The 17,160-nt window shown below is 43.9% G+C and overlaps 1 long non-coding RNA gene across 2 annotated transcripts in view; it reads left to right on the top strand.

Moving 5' to 3' along the window:
• Nucleotides 1-3,884, top strand: part of LOC141156563 (uncharacterized) — a 118,451-nt gene extending 114,567 nt beyond the window's left edge. The window contains exons 5-6 of one of the 2 annotated variants that reach the window (XR_012247677.1): nt 3,112-3,223; nt 3,327-3,884. This is a non-coding gene — a long non-coding RNA (uncharacterized lncRNA). Of the gene's footprint in view, nt 1-3,111 lie in introns of both variants that reach the window. The other variant, XR_012247676.1, reaches the window with a different exon arrangement.
• Nucleotides 3,885-17,160: the final 13,276 nt, after the last annotated feature.

Consider the following 17,160-nt stretch of genomic DNA (forward strand, 5'->3'; position numbering starts at 1 on the left):
TGAACGCGCCATTTTCCGGGGCGGCTGCGGACTGCAATTTGCAGCGGGTGGGGGCCAGAAAGCTTGGGCCTCCCTGCGCTGCAGATTCCAGCCCCCAGCTGCCTAGTTGTACCTGGCTGGACACAAAAATAGGGCGAAGCCCCACGTATTTTTTTTTTAAATTATTTCATGAATTTCCTGAAATAATTAAAAAAAAATTGACGTGGGGCTTCGCACTATATTTGTGTCCAGCCAGGTACAGCAGGCAGGAACGGGCTGCGCCCAACCACCAGCTGCCTATTTGTACCCGGCCGGACACAACAATATAGGGAAGCCCTTTCTTTCTTTATTATTTCATGAATTTCATGAAATAATTTAAAAAAAAAATACGTGGGGCTTCTCCCTATTTTTGTGTCCAGCCAGGTACAACTAGGCAGCTTGGGGATGGAATCTGCAGCGCAGGGAGGCCCAAGCTTTCTGCTCCCCCCCCCGGTGCAAATTGCAGTCCGCAGCCACCCCGGAAAATGGCGCATTCATAGAAGCTGGATGCTGTACCTGGCTGGCATACAAAAATATGGCAAAGCCCACGTCAAAATTTTTGGGAAAAATCTATTAAAAAATAAATAATAATTTAGGGACTGCATCTTTATTAACTCCTCAAATGTCATTTAGTGTTAAAATAAAGGATTTATTTAAAAAAAATTGGCGTGGGTCTCCCCATAATTTTAGGCTCTAGCGGAGGTTAAGCAGACGGCTGGGGCAGATGTTTGAAGCCTGGGAAGTGGGTAATACCCACGGAGCTTCCCAGACTACTAATATCAGCCCCCAGCTGAATACCTAGCCTTTACTAGCTATTAAAATGGGGGACCCCCCCCAAAAAAATGACGTGGGGTCCCCCCTATTTAATAGCTAGCAAAGGCTAGGCAGACAGCTGGGGGCTGATATTAATAGCCCAGGAAGGGTGCCATGAATATTGGCCCCCTCCCAGGCTAGAAACACCAGCCGTCAGCCGCCCCAGAAATGGCGCATCCATAGGATGCGCCGACTCTGGCACTTAGCCTCGCTCTTCCACGCTGCCCTGGTGCGGTGGCAGTGGGGTAATAGGGTTGGGGTTCATGTCAGCGCCAGCTGCCATGAAGCCCAGGTTAGTAATGATGGGCGTCTATAAGACACCCCCATTACTAACCTACAAAGTGTTAAAAAGAAAAAACACACTACACCCAGAAAAAAATAATTTATTTGAAATAAAACACACAATTTTATTTAATTCTTAGTTTACTAAAAAAAAAATAGTTACCTGTCCACGTTCCTGCGCTGATCTCCCATGCACAGCTGTCACATCTGGAGATGGTGACAGCTGTGCATGGCTGCTGTAAGCTCACACTGCGGGAGCCACTGACTGAGGTCACCGGAGTGCATTCAGGCAGCGCAGCTCCGGAGACCTCCTTTACCGCACTGCTGTACCGTGGGAATTTCTCACGATACAGCAGGGCCGTAAAGGAGCTAACCGGAGCAGCGCTGCCTGAACTCCGGCGAACCCGCTTATGCAATGACGGGGCTGCTTTACGGCCCCGTCATTCTAGCGGCGGCAGCGGTTCAGAGCGGTCACATTCTATGTGGCTGCTCTAAACTGGAGATCTTCGTGGGACACTCGTGGACTACTACGGAGGGGTAAGGATAAGGTTGTGGTTTATTATTTTATATTTTATTACAGGAGATCGATGGCTTCGGGGAATTAGGTGTCTAGGTGAGTATAGGTGTAGTTTTTTATTTTTTACTTTATTTTAGGTGGCGATCGGCGGGAACAGGTAATGTATGAACTAATTTATTGTAGGTAACTACTGGCCACCAATGAAATGTATTTAAAATTTATTGGGGACACAGTAGGGAAATTTATATAGCAGGATCAGGCTGATGGGAACTACTGCTCCCATCGAGCTGATCCTGCTGGCACGAGTGGACGGGGGACAGACATAGGCCGATGGGAGTAGTAGTGTCACATTGGCCTATGTCTGCCTGCATGCACACACCCGCAGACATCGCACAGACACCGCACACACTCGCAGACATCTCACAGACACCGCAGACACTCACAGACATCGCACAGACACCGCACACACTCGCAGACATCTCACAGACACCGCACACACTCGCAGACATCTCACAGACACCGCACACACTCGCAGACATCGCACAGACACCGCACACACTCGCAGACATCGCACAGACACCGCACACACTCGCAGACATCGCACAGACACCGCACACACTCGCAGACATCGCGCAGACACCGCACAGACACCGCGCACACCCGCACACATCGCACAGACACCGCACACACCCGCAGACATCGCACAGACACCCCGCACACACTCGCAGACACACGCACAGACACCCACACACACCAATCATGACGGGCTGATCGTCTGGGAGGTGAGGCTGACCTGTGCGGCCGTGGGAAAGTTCATGTGAGTTCATGCAATGCAGTCAAGCATGAACTCACGTGAACCCTCTGAGGGCACCGCGGCTACTTCAAATGAACAGCTGATCAGCATCACCTGATACCTCAGCTGTTCATTTGAAATAACCGGCGGGAAAGCGCAGCACAGAACGGGAAAGCCGGCGGTGAAGTCTTTTCACTGCCGGCTTCCCCGCCCGGGTCCTTCGCTCCCCGCTCCTTGGTGCTGCGGGGTGGGAGGCTGCGGGGAAGCAGTATGGGGCTGTGTGATTGTTTAAAAGCCGGCGGCTTTTTACCGCCCGCCGGCTATTAAACAATCAGGAGAATTCTCCCACGCTGGGATGGCATTCTGATGACAGGCTGGATCTCAGCTGAGCGCTGCCATCCAGCTTGTCATACTTCAGAGACACTGCAGAGCGCAGGCATTATGGGAACTTCCGATTCCGGTATTCGATATTGTAAAAGTATCGGAATTAAGTATCGGAATTCCGATACCGCGAATATCGGCCGATACTCGATATTTCAGTATCGGAATGCTCAACACTAGTTATATATTATATCATTTCATATATATACTATTAATCTATTTTTTTTTTTAGATTGTTCTTGTTGACTTTGGTGTAAGTTCAGAAAGCTACGGTAACATGGTTTTTCTTGCTATTCTCTCTTCTCAGGTTCCACTAGAGGAAGGCTTGAATAAAACAATTCACTACTTTAGTAAAGAACTTGAATACCAAGCAAATAACCAATATATACCCAAGCCAAAACCGGAGAGAATAAAAAAAGGTAGAATGCGACATAACTGAACACTCCGTGAAGAAGAGGGGCTATCTTGATGGTTTACAGGATGTAATTTTTGTTCTCCCTTTCCCCTTGTTTCTTTTACAAGAAAATAGAGACTTCTGAGGGGCTATCATGAAGAATAAAACTGGAATTTCCCTATGAAGCTTGCTTTAAAGGAATGGATGTGCCTAATAACATTTGAGAACTGCAAACATTGCCTTGCACTTTTTAAAGATGTCTTTCTATGTACAGTAGAGTAGGAAATACATGGAAATCTCCACATTTTATATATCTTGCCGTGACTGTTTTTGACAACTGTCTGAGGACAGGTCAGCCCTATTGCTGGTGGTGGGGCCAGCTAAGAATCACCATTTAGTCCTTTCAGACTCTGCCGAATACAACGGGTTTAAATTACTAGTTTCTTTTTGAAGCTGAAGCAGACATGGAAATAAAAATGCCAATTTATTTATATATGTTTAAAGAATATGGTAGGTCCATTAATATGGTATGTACTCTATGCATTACATTGGGGCAGTCTTGTAAGGGTCCACTCTTTCATACTGCCAATTTAGATATACTCCTGAAGAGTGGGAAAACATGTGGGAAAGCTTTGTCTTTTTTTGTTACTTAAACCTTATCTTTGTTCTCCTCAATGTTCACAAAGCTGTACATTTCAATTTGAAAGCAGCTCTGATAAATAAGAATATTTTGAGTCACTATTGTGTTGTTAAGTGTATTCTTGGATAAAGAAAATAAAGTATTATCAGTTTATGGTGGTTGAATATGCTATTTTAATAAAATAAATAATATTTAACTGGTGCTTTTCTTGTCTATATAAATTTACATTGCTCTTTGAGTAAGTGAAAACTATTTTCTTAAAGGAACTGTCTGGTAACTTTATATTGATGACATATCCAATAGCTCCAATATCCAATAGGTAAGTCATCAATATAAAATAGGTAGGGGCTTGACACCCCACCAATTAACTGTTTACATCTTGTCCCCACGGGTGATAATTGTGTGGAGTGAAACATTGCATTTCATACACAGTGGGATGCTGCCAACCTACTTCTATTTATTTGAATAGCAGCGGATGTGAAGTATCCGGTCGCAGTCAATCACTATTTGGTTGGCGGAGCTCTGCTGTTCTGCTTCGAAACTATTCCCTTCCAGCCACCGACACACAAAACTGATCGATAGCTGTCAGGTCAATCTGATATTGATGACCTATCCTAAGGATAGATCACCAATAATAAAGTACTGGACAACCCCTTTAAGCCCTTTACACCTAATGATGGACATAGCACGTCATGAGCGGGTGTCACTTCTGGCACCATGACATGCTATGTCCGTCATGACTTTAAACAGTCACTGCATGTAAAAACGCAGTGACAGTTCAGTGCCGACAGCTGTCACTGATGGCTGGGTGGCACGGGAAGAGGTGCGGGGACCTGTGCCATCAGCCCCCGGACTCAGGGTGCTGTGATCGGTCAGTCAATCTGACTGACTGATCACAGCATAAGCGCGCATCGGTTTTGGAAAAACAAGTTGGGCTTTAATGATTTTTCTTTCTAAGAAAACGATTCCATCTTGCCACCCTTTCCCACAGGCCAGACATATGAAGAATACTGGAGATTGTTGTCATAATTCAGTAGACAACCAGTATTTTCCAAAATTTCTTGCAGCTCCTTTAATGTTGCAGTTCTCCTCTTGACAGCGTTCCAGACCAATTTTCTTCTAGTATTTTTATTAATATTTGAGGCACGTTCAGTTCTAGGTAATGTAACTGTTGTGACAATTTAAGCCACATCTTGATTACTGTCTTCATCAAGGTTCTAATATCTTGGAATTTATTTATTTTTATACCCACCTCCTGACTGGTAACTTTCAACAATGAGATCCCTTTGCTGTCTTGCAAGCGGTTTACAGACCATGGCCTTTTCTGTTAAATGCAAGTAAGAAAATGTCAGGAAAATCCTACTAGATTATATGCGGTTAATCAGAATGACTAAACATAGTCAGCCGTGTACGGACTACTATTTAACATGAGTTTAAATGTGATTTGCTAATTTTTAACACAATCACATCCCCAGTTGTAAGAGGGTGTTCACACTTATACAACCACATTAATTTAGTTTTATTTCGCCCTCAATATTATTTCAGTTTGTTTCTGAATGAATTTGTGCAGATTATGGGCAACATTAAAGTTGGAAAAAGTTCTGAAATTAATTATTTCTTCTTGGTATAATTTTTTTTTCAAGACAAAGTTCAGGCATTTTAACAGGGGTATGTAGACTTATTTCTTCTGTAACTAATACTCTACAAGATGCCATATTTTTTGTGCAATTTTGGCTGATGGGACAACAGATTTGAAATGGTTAAAGTGGCGAAAATGTTATGTAGTTTTCTAAAACAGTAAGTTTGTGATGAAGGTTTATAACGGTGCCGGATAAATAAAGGGGAAAAACTATTGAGTCCACTAGATTAACCCCTTAAGGACCGAGCCACTTTGTAGGTTAATGACCTGGCCTCATTTTTTAAATGTGATCAGTGTCACGTTATGAGGTATTGCAGTGGGAAAAAAATTCCAAGTGCGTTGAAATTGCAAAAAAAGTGCAATTCCACAATTGTTTTGGAGTTTATTACCATATTAATTTTACAGTAAAAGTGACCTGGCAATTTGGAATGAGTGAACCCGAAAGGTAAAGTTCGGGGTCCGTACCGAGCCCCAAACACTGACATTTTACTATACGTCCAGTTTCCTGTTCGGGTTCGCCAGTCTAATAAAGCTTGTTGAAAGTATTAGCATGGCTGTGATTGGCCAGCGCAGCACGTGACCCGGCCTGTATAATGGCCTCATTACGAGTGTCGCAATTATGCCCTCATTAGTGTAGGGATAGGATGCAGCTGGAGTGATGGACAGATTCTGACTGTGCACTCTGCAAACTAGCCACTGTGTGTACTGTGCCTTTAAGCCGCCATGTATACTCTCCCCTCCCCCACACCCCCGTCTGTGAGAGTACTGTGCCTTTTTAAGTCTCTGTGTTTTCTAGCAGTCTTGGAAATAAACAATTGGCATCAGCTGTCTTGTTGCCATTTCTAGGCCCAAGAAATAATTTCTCAGGACCGCTCTGTGTTTTCTAGTAGTCTTGGAAATAAATAATTGGATCAGCCATCTCATCATTCAAAGGCCAAATAAATAATTTTTTGAAGTCTGTGTGTGTGTGTTTTCTAGTTGTCTGGGAAATACATAATTGGCATTAGCCAGCTCGTTGCCATTTATAGGCCATAGAAATAATTTTTCAGGACCACTGTGTGCTTTCTCGTAGTGTTGCAAATAAATCTATTCTTCTGCCATCTCTTTACGAGTAGTGTTTAGAAAAACCAGTTCCAAAAAATGAGAGCATCAAATGGGGGACGTGGCCGTGGTGTCACAAAAAGCTTTTACATCCAGGTACTTAATAGATGACGTCTCTGGAGTCATCCTCTTCCTTTTCTTCTTAATTTTGTCGAGACGCCATGATGACTTTTCTCATCCACAGCTCGTCTCGGCAGCCTTCCATCTTCTCAGGTCTTCTGCAGCACATACACAATGCCCTTATTATATAGCTCCTGAATAAAAATATCTGTCCTATGCTGAGCCCCTGAATAAATAATTGCCCCTCACTATATTCTCTGCACAAAATATGGCCCACACACTGTGCCTCTTATGGTACATGCTCCCCACACTGCCCTCTCCTTTCCATACTGGGCCCCCTCTTCACACTGTCCTCTCACTGTCCCCTGTATAGGACAGTCTCTATACTGTGCCCACTCATCACACTCCCTCTCCTTGGTATACTGTCCCCTCCTGGCTGTGCCCTTACAATGTCCCCCCATGCTACCCCTCCACATACACACTATTCAGTCTTTATTCAGTGCCCACTCACATTTTTCTCCCCCCATACTGTCTCCTCGCACTATTCCCTCACACATCTCCCCTTCCCATCTCATACATTTACCCTCTCTTTTTCCATACGGCCTCCCCACACATCTCCCCCACTCACCATACTGTGTTTGCACCGATCCCCCCCTCCCCCATACATGCCCCCCATTTCACCCCTTGATCCTCATATTGTGTCTTCAAATGTCTCCCGCCACTCATATTATGTCTGCAGCGGTCCCATCCTTGCTCCCCAAACTTGTGTCCTCAAATCATCCCCACCCCTGTTACACTAAATGTCCTACACACAGTAAATCTCCCCTAGCCTCGTTACACTAAATTTCCCCCTTCACACAGTAAATCTTACCCAGCTCCATTACACTAAATCATTCCCAAACAGTATATACCCCCTGACATGCAGTAAATATCCCCAACACAGATAGTATACCCCCCGACATGCAGTAAATATCCCCAACACACACAGTATACCCCCCTCCCACACAGTAAATATCCCCCAGCCCCTCATTACATTTAATCTTCGGTGTCTTCAGCTCAACTGCTGTGGAGCATTTTCCACCAATGTTCTTCACATTTCTCAGCACCGGTGAATGACGCTAGCAGCATGATCACATGGTCTGATCGCGCTGCTGGCATCGCTCTGACCCAGCGGTGAGAACTTCAATTGTTCACTGGGAGCCAGCGGGTTGCATGTTCTGTGCGGCCACCGGGGAAGATTAGACCACCGCATTAGGCTGCCCGACTGCGCCCCCTTGCCAGCTGCGCTTGGGGCACATGCCCTGGCTACCTTCCCCTAGATATGCCTCTGGTTTGGGGGACAACTACCATAACGCACAGGAGCTGTGGACTGAGATCAAACAGCAGCTAGATAATATAATATTGTCACTCAAATTGAATAATTTTTTTTTTGTTCATTGAAATCATATTTGTCAAATTGTGTTTGCAGATAACAGGAGGTGCTGGTTTTGTTGGGTCTCATCTCACAGACAAGCTTATGATGGATGGCCATGAGGTTACAGTAGTAGACAACTTATTTACTGGTAGGAAAAGAAATGTGGAGCACTGGATTGGCCATGAGAACTTTGAGCTCATTAATCACGATGTTGTGGAACCACTTTACATTGAAGGTAAACACTTCATTCTTTTCTGGGGGATTCCAGCTTCTTCAGTCTCTTTATTGATCATGTAGACTTTTTTTATTTTTTCCATCCATCTGAAGGACCAGCCTAAAAAATTAAGTGCTACAGTCAAAAGTATTTTGTAATAGGTTTACTGAAGGTAGACCCTATATGGCCAAAAGTAGATGACCAATATTCCTAATTTTTCTAGTTAGTATTTCGACTACATCTATTGCAAACAGATGCGAAAAGTCAAGCACACAGCCATGCCATTTTCAAATATAAGTAGTAATAGAAAGTTCTTACGTTTTAAAGAATTGTGAATATGAAGCTTGAAATTGGTCTCCATGGTCAAACAGCTTCTTTAAGCCTAAGATCACAATGCCAAGCATCGGCAGTAGGGGTGTAAAACACATCCACCACTGAGCTGTGGAGCAGTGGAAATATTCTCTGCAGTTATAGGGAATCTGTCACCAGCTTATGCCACGCCAACATGATGTAGAGGCAGGGACCTTGTTTCCAGCAATGTTTAACTTGCTGTGGTGTTTGCTGTAGTTTTGATAAAATTGGGGTTTTAGCTGCTGCAGATCTACCAATATATTTTTTTTTTTTTTTAAATGCTGAGCTCTGTATAACACGGTCCATGCCACTGACAGCTTTCTGTACTGCTGCCAATCAATGCTGTGAGCGGAGTTATACAGAGCTAATCAATATGGAGGACTACCTGGAAGAAGGCTTGCTAGTTCTTAACTGACTTGCTGTTTAAAACAGGGTGTGCGTGTGTGTGTGTGTGTGTGTGTGTGTGTGTGGGTGTGGTGTGGTGTGGTGTGTGTGGTGTGTGTGTGTGTGTGTGTGTGTGTGTGTGTGTGTGTGTGTGTGTGTGTGTGTGTGTGTGGTGTGTGTGTGCGGTGTGTGTGTGTGTACAGTACAGACCAAAAGTTTGGACACACCTTCTCATTTAAAGATTTTTCTGTATTTTCATGACTATGAAAATTGTACATTCACACTGAAGGCATCAAAACTATGAATTAACGCATGTGGAATTATATACTTAACAAAAAAGTGTGAAAGAACTGAAAATATGTCTTATAGTCTAGGTTCTTCAAAGTAGCCACCTTTTGCTTTGATGACTGCTTTGCACACTCTTGGCATTCTCTTGATGAGTTTCAAGAGGTAGTCACCGGAAATGGTCTTCCAACAATCTTGAAGGAGTTCCTGGAGATGCTTAGCACTTGTTGGCCCTTTTGCCTTCACTCTGCGGTCCAGCTCACCCTAAACCATCTCAATTGGGTTCAGGTCTAGTGACTGTGGAGGCCAGGTCATCTGGCGTAGCACCCCATCACTCTCCTTCTTGGTCAAATAGCCCTTATACAGCCTGGAGGTGTGTTTGGGGTCATTGTCCTGTTGAAAAATAAATGAAGGTCCAACTAAACGAAAAATGGATGGAATAGCATGTCGCTGCAAGATGCTGTGGTAGCCATGCTTGCTCAGTATGCCTTCAATTTTGAATAAATCCCCAACAGTGTCACCAGCAAAGCACCCCCACACCATCACACCTCCTCCTCCATGCTTCACGGTGGGAACCAGGCATGTAGAGTCCATCCGTTCACCTTTTCTGCGTCGCACAAAGACACGGTGGTTGGAACCAAAGATCTCAAATTTGGACTCATCAGAGCAAAGCACAGATTTCCACTGGTCTAATGTCCATTCCTTGTGTTCTTTAGGCCAAACAAGTCTCTTCTGCTTGTTGCCCGTCCTTAGCAGTGGTTTCCTAGCAGCTATTTTACCATGAAGGCCTGCTGCACAAAGTCTCCTCTTAACAGTTGTTGTAGAGATGTGTCTGCTGCTAGAACTCTGTGTGGCATTGACCTGGTCTCTAATCTGAGATGCTGTTAACCTGCAATTTCTGAGGCTGGTGACTCGGATAAACTTATCCTCAGAAGCAGAGGTGACTCTTGGTCTTCCTTTCCTGGGGCGGTCCTCAAGTGAGACAGTTTCTTTGTAGCGTTTGATGGTTTTTCCAACTGCACTTGGGGACACTTTCAAAGTTTGCCCAATTTTTCAGACTGACTGACCTTCATTTCTTAAAATAATGATGGCCACTCGTTTTTCTTTACTTTGAATTTGTATTATGGCAAGAAAAAAGCAGCTAACAGTCTATTCAGTAGGACTATCACCTGACTAATGCACAACACAACTGATGGTCCCAACCCCATTTATAAGGCAAGAAATCCCAATTATTAAACCTGACAGGGCACATCTGTGAAGTTTAAACCATTTCCAGTGACTACCTCTTCAAGCTCATCAAGAGAATGCCAAGAGTGTGCAAAGCAGTCATGAAAGCAAAAGGTGGCTACTTTGAAGAACCTAGAATATAAAACATAATTTCAGTTGTTTCACACTTTTTTGTTAAGTATATAATTCCACATGTGTTAATTCATAGTTTTGATGACTTCAGTGTGAATGTACAATTTTCAAAGTCATGAAAATACAGAAAAATCTTTAAATGAGAAGGTGTGTCCAAACTTTTGGTCTGTACTGTGTGTGTATATATATATATATATATATATATATATATATATATATATATATATATATATATATATATATATACACAGTGCCTACAAGTAGTATTCAACCCCCTGCAGATTTAGCTGGTTGACACATGCGGAATTAACTTGGCATTGTGACATTTGTACTGTAGATCAGCCTGGAAGTGGGAAATGCACTGCAGCAAATTTTTTTTTTTTTTTAAAACGTTAAAAGTTAATTCAGAGTGTCATTTATTATTCAACCCCTCAAACCACAAGAATTCTGTTTGGTCCCCCTAAAGTATTAAGAAGTAGTTCAGAATAATGAGCTTCACATGTGTGGATTAAAGATCTCTTTTGCCAGCCTTTTCTGACTATTTAAGACCCTCCCCAAACTTGTGAACAGCACTCAGACTTGGTCAACATGGGAAAGACAAAGGAGCATTCCAAGGCCATCAGAGACAAGATCGTGGAGGGTCACAAGGCTGGCAAGGGGTACAAAACCCTTTCCAAGGAGTTGGGCCTACCTGTCTCCACTGTTGGGAGCATCATCCGTAAGTGGAAGGCTTATGGAACTACTGTTAGCCTTCCACGGCCTGGACAGCCTTTGAAAGTGTCCTCCCGTGCCGAGGCCAGGCTTGTCCGAAGAGTCAAGGCTAACCCAAGGACAACAAGGAAGGAGCTCCGGGAAGATCTCATGGTAGTGGGGACATTGGTTTCAGTCAATACCATAAGTAACGTACTCCACCGCAATGGTCTCCGTTCCAGACGAGCCCGTAAGGTACCTTTACTTTCAAAGCGTCATGTCAAGGCTCGTCTACAGTTTGCTCATGATCACTTGGAGGACTCTGAGACAGACTGGTTCAAGGTTCTATGGTCTGATGAGACCAAGATCGAGATCTTTGGTGCCAACCACACACGTGACGTTTGGAGACTGGATGGCACTGCATACGACCCCAAGAATACCATCCCTACAGTCAAGCATGGTGGTGGCAGCATCATGCTGTGGGGCTGTTTCTCTGCCAAGGGGCCTGGCCATCTGGTCCGCATCCATGGGAAGATGGATAGCACGGCCTACCTGGAGATTTTGGCCAAGAACCTCCGCTCCTCCATCAAGGATCTTAAGATGGGTCGTAATTTCATCTTCCAACAAGACAACGGCCCAAAGCACACAGCCAAGAAAACCAAGGCCTGGTTCAAGAGGGAAAAAGTCAAGGTGTTGGAGTGGCCTAGTCAGTCTCCTGACCTTAACCCAATTGAAAACTTGTGGAAGGAGCTCAAGAATAAAGTCCACATGAGACACCCAAAGAACCTAGATAACTTGGAGAAGATCTGCATGGAGGAGTGGGCCAAGATAACTCCACAGACCTGTGCCGGCCTGATCAGGTCTTATAAAAGACGATTATTAGCTGTAATTGCAAACAAGGGTTATTCCACAAAATATTAAACATAGGGGTTGAATAATAATTGACCCACACTTTTATGCTTAAAAATTAATAAAATTCAACTGAGCAACATAACTTTTTGGTTTGTAAGATTTATGCTTCTGTTCATAAAACCTACTCTCGTTTGCAGTTTGAAGGCTCTAACTTATTTGCATCTTATCAAACCAGCTAAATCTGCAGGGGGTTGAATACTACTTGTAGGCACTGTATATACACACTAGATGGTGGCCCGATTCAAACTCATCGGGTTTTCTAGAATATGTATGCGGTACACCGGGCGCAATCAGCACAGCGGTGTTTAAATTTGGCGCCAATATCGCTGACTGGTCGTGGCCGGGGGGCGCGACCAATCAGCACAGCGGTGTTTAAATTTGGCGCCAATATCGCTGATTGGCGAACCGTATTACTGAGGACCGGACCAATCAGCGACGCGGGATTTCCTGGACAGACAGACGGGATAAGACGATTATATATATTAGATATACACATATACATACACACACACACACATATACATACTCTGGTGTGAAAAAGTGTTTGCCCCTTTCCTTGCATATTTGTCACACTTAAATGTTTCAGATCACAAAACAAATTTAAATATTAGACAAAGATAACACAAGGAAACACAGAATGCAGTTTTTAAAAGGAAGGTTTTTATTATTAAGGGAAAAGGAAATCCAAACCTACAGGGCCCTGATTGAAAAAGTGATCCCCCTCCCTCCTTAAAACATAAATTAACTGTGGTTTGGTGAACTTTCCTAGGCGTGGCCGGCTGATCAAAATTACCCCAAGAGCGCAGCAAAGACTCATCCAAGAGGTCACAAAAGACCCCACAACAACATCCAGAGAACTGCAGGTCTCACTTGCCTCAGTTAAGGTCAGTGTTCATGACTCCACCATAAGAAAGAGACTGGGCAAAAATGACACGCATAGCAGAGTTCCAAGACGAAAACCACTGCTGAGCAATAAGAACATAAAGGCTCATCTCAGTTTTGGCACAAAAAATCTTGATGATCGCCAAGACTTTGGGGAGAATACTCTGTGGATTGACAAGACAAAAGTTGAACTTTTTGGAAGGTGTATGTCCCATTACATCTGGCGTAGAACTATCACTGCATTTCAAAAAAGGAACATCATACCAACAGTAAAATATGGTGGCGGTATTGTGATGGTCTGGGACTGTTTTGCTGCTTCAGGACCTGGAAGACTTACTGTGGTAAATGGAACCATGAATTCTGCTGGTTAAACAAAAAATCCTGAAAGAGAATGTCCGGCAATCTGTTCATGACCTCAAGCTGAAGTGCACTTGGGTTATGCAGCAGGACAATGATCCAAAACACAGCAGTAAGTCCACCTCTGAATGGCTTAAGGAAAACAAAATTAAGACTTTGCAGTGGCTTAGGCTTAGTGCCCACGATGCAGAAATGAAGCAGAAATTGTATTTGCATGCGTATTTGCCATGCGTTTTTCCAATGCATTGTATAGGCAAATACGTATGCAGAAATGCACAAAAATTGGTCATGTCCGTATTTTTTCTGCGAGTAAAATCTGCGCAGAAAAAATACGGACCATGTGCACAGAACTTGCAGAATGTCATAGGAAGTCATGGGATAAGGTATGCAATGCATTTCTGGAGCGTTTACGCGCTGCAAATATGCACCAAAATATGCACCAAAAACGCATCGTGGGCACACAGCCTTAGTCAAAGTCCTGACCTTAAGAAAGCGGTTCATGCTCAGAAACCCTCCAATGTGGCTAAATTACAACAATTTTGCAAAGATGAGTGGGCAAAAATTCCTCCAGAGTGTTGTAACAGACTCATTGTCAATTATCCCAAACACTTGATTGTAGTTGTTGTTGCTGAGGGTGCTTCAACCAGTTATTAGGTTTAGAGGGCCATCACTTTTTCACACAGGGCCCTGTAGGTTTGGATTTCTTTTTCCCTTAATAATTAGGATCTTCATTTAAAAACTGCATTTTGTGTTTCCTTGTGTTATCTTTGTCTAATATTAAAATTTGTTTTGAGATCTGAAATATTTAAGTATGACAAACATGCAAAAGAATTAGAAATCAGGAAGGGGCAAACAACTTTTCACACATACACATATACATATATATATATTCATCCCACAATGTCACATTCACCGCAGGAGAGAGGGATTGGTAAGATGGGACAACCATTACAAACCAGCCACCTGATCAGACGTTATTGAACACCTTTCCAGAAGCTTTAATCAATCTTATCTACTGTTATTTTCTGAAGAGAGGAAACAAATGTCCTAAAAATAAAAAATATAAAAATGAAAGTTAAAAATAATAATAATAGGCTCACCTCCACTATGAGCATTTTTTGCTCTTCTAATAATCCAAGCTTTCCTAATTGTTCTTCTATTTGCTCCTGCGTCTTCATGTTCCTCTCCAGCACAAATGATGCATGCTGGGGCTGTAAGAGCTGTAATAGAGGCCTAGAAGAACCATCAGAGGTCAGGCCGATCTGGTTACAGCAAGAACACAGATACACGCTGTATAAGACAATGGGATGGAAACAAGATTTTAAAAGGAGTTATCAAACACTTTTATACTCCACTGGATAGGTCATTAATATAAGATAGGTGGGGGTCCAACCATCGGCCCCCCGATGATCAGCTGTCATCACCTCTGGCAAGATGCAGGCAATGTTCAAAGTGGAACAAAACTGCTCTGTACACTGCGGCCGCTGCCGGGTGCAGACCAGCTATTGAGGAGTACCGGAGGTGATCTGCAGCACCAGGCAGTGGCCACTGGGGTGCGCTCTGTGCACAAGTCACATCCGGCCGTTGCCAGAGCTATAAACAACTTATTGGTGGGGAGCCAAGAGTCGGACCTACACCGATCTGATATAGACGACCTATTTTATGCATAAATCATCTGCATTAAAGTATTAGAGAACGTCTTTAAGAGCCCTGCATTTTCAGAGCCAAACTTCAGTCAACATCTAATAACCAATTACAATATGTTTCTTAGGACTCGTTCACACGAATGTATTTTCAGTATGAAAGTTGTCTGTGGAACAAATGGACAGCACTCAGACCAATGCTATTCAATGGGAAAGTGCAGAGGAGTCATTTTTTTTTTTTTGTCACTGATCGAATCTGTGTGTGAGCAAAAAATAAAGAAAGAAAATGGCAGCATGTCCTCGTTTCATCCGTCAGACAAGATTCACCCATTCAAGTCTATGGGTACAGAAAAAATCTGCTTTAGGCTATGTGCCCACGTTGCAGAAAATTTCTGCTTCATTTCTGCAAGTCCTCTCCCGGAAAAACGCATGCGGAATTCCGCACGCGTTTATCGCGCGTTTTTCGCGCGTTTATCACGCGTTTTCCACATGCGGAATTGCCTTGCGTTTTTTATGCATTGGACAAAGGCAATTCTGCTTGCGGAAACGCAAAATTAATTGACATGCTGCGGATTTTTGAACGCAGCATAAACGCTGCGGAAAAATCCGCAGCATGTGCATAGAACTTGCGGAATCCCATTGGGGACCATGGGTGCGGGTTACCAAGCGTTTTACAAGCGTTTCCGCTGCGGAAATTCCGCATCAAAAACGCTTGAAAAACGCTACGTGGGCACACAGCCTTATACAGATACATTGCAATCCTGTAGCCCTGGAAACTGTAAATGGTTAAAAAGCCAGATTAGATCTGGACTGCACATGGATGACAAGTGAGAAAAGAATTCTCCCACTTTTCTGGATGAAACTCTGAATGATATTTTATCTGCTTGTGTGAACAGGCCCTTAGAGGTCTCGACAAGACGGAGGAGCTGATCCAGAGTGTCCAGGTAAAGCTAGCAGTCCAGGTAATGGCGGATACGGAGGCAACCATCCACATCGTGCTCCATGCCCTTCTCATCTGACGTCCGTGACAGTGATGCTCAGTGTAAAGCCTGAGCTCAGGAGATGTGGGCTCGGACCCTGTTCAGACACACTGGAACTGATCAATCTCCATTCAACATTATGAACGTAAAACTGGAGCACTGGCCCCACTCAAATATATTGTATTATGGTCAAATCATTCCCTTTAGGAACTGAGTGATGTGTAATAGAGGAGGATAAGGCCCCCCGTATACAGCAATCTATTCTCTGATAGGCGAGAGGGAAGAGACGTCATCTCCTCCTCTCTGATAATGTCCCCTGTATCCTGGTGACAGTGATTGTGCCATCCCAGCAGGTGACACTAGAGCCGCTCCCCGCTCTTAGGCTATGTGCCCATGAAAACGCTTGTAAAACCGTCTGCCATGCAAAGCAATGTGAATTCGGATGTGCTGTGCACATGATGCGCTAATTAGAGAGCCAAATTCACATTGCGTTGCAAAACGCAGCATGACCATTTCTACCGCGATTACGCCGCAAATTCGCGGCCATTGAAAAGCAGCAACCCCGCAGGTATATGTGGATTTGCTGCGTTTCAATTAAATTCAATGGCCAAGAATTTGCAGCGTAATCGGGGTGCGTGTGGTACCCAGGATGAAGAAGAGACTACAACTCCTCTTCATCCCGGCTACCAAGAGGTGAAAAAAAGAAATAAATAAGTTAAAAATAAAAAACCCTGTATACTCACCTCTCCGGTCTGCTCCCGGCGGCGATCCTCTCTCCTCGCCGTCCAGCGGTGTACTTGCAGGACCTGCGGTGAGGTCATCTAGTCAGCTGATGGTCACGCGACTGCTGACGTCAGAGGTCAGGTGATGGTCGCGTGACCATCAGCTGACTAAATGACGTCACCGCAGATCCTGCCAGTATACCGCGGGACGCTGACGAGAGAGAACGCCGCCGGGAGGAGACTGGAGAGGTGAGTATACAGGTTTTTTTTTATTTTTAACTTTTTAATTCTTTTTTTTTTTTACTATAGATGCCGCATTTAAAGCATCT

The sequence above is a fragment of the Phyllobates terribilis genome, unplaced genomic scaffold (assembly GCF_046119375.1).
Source record: "Phyllobates terribilis strain yellow unplaced genomic scaffold, ASM4611937v1 Scaffold_8__6_contigs__length_399053987, whole genome shotgun sequence".
NCBI lineage: Eukaryota > Metazoa > Chordata > Amphibia > Anura > Dendrobatidae > Phyllobates > Phyllobates terribilis.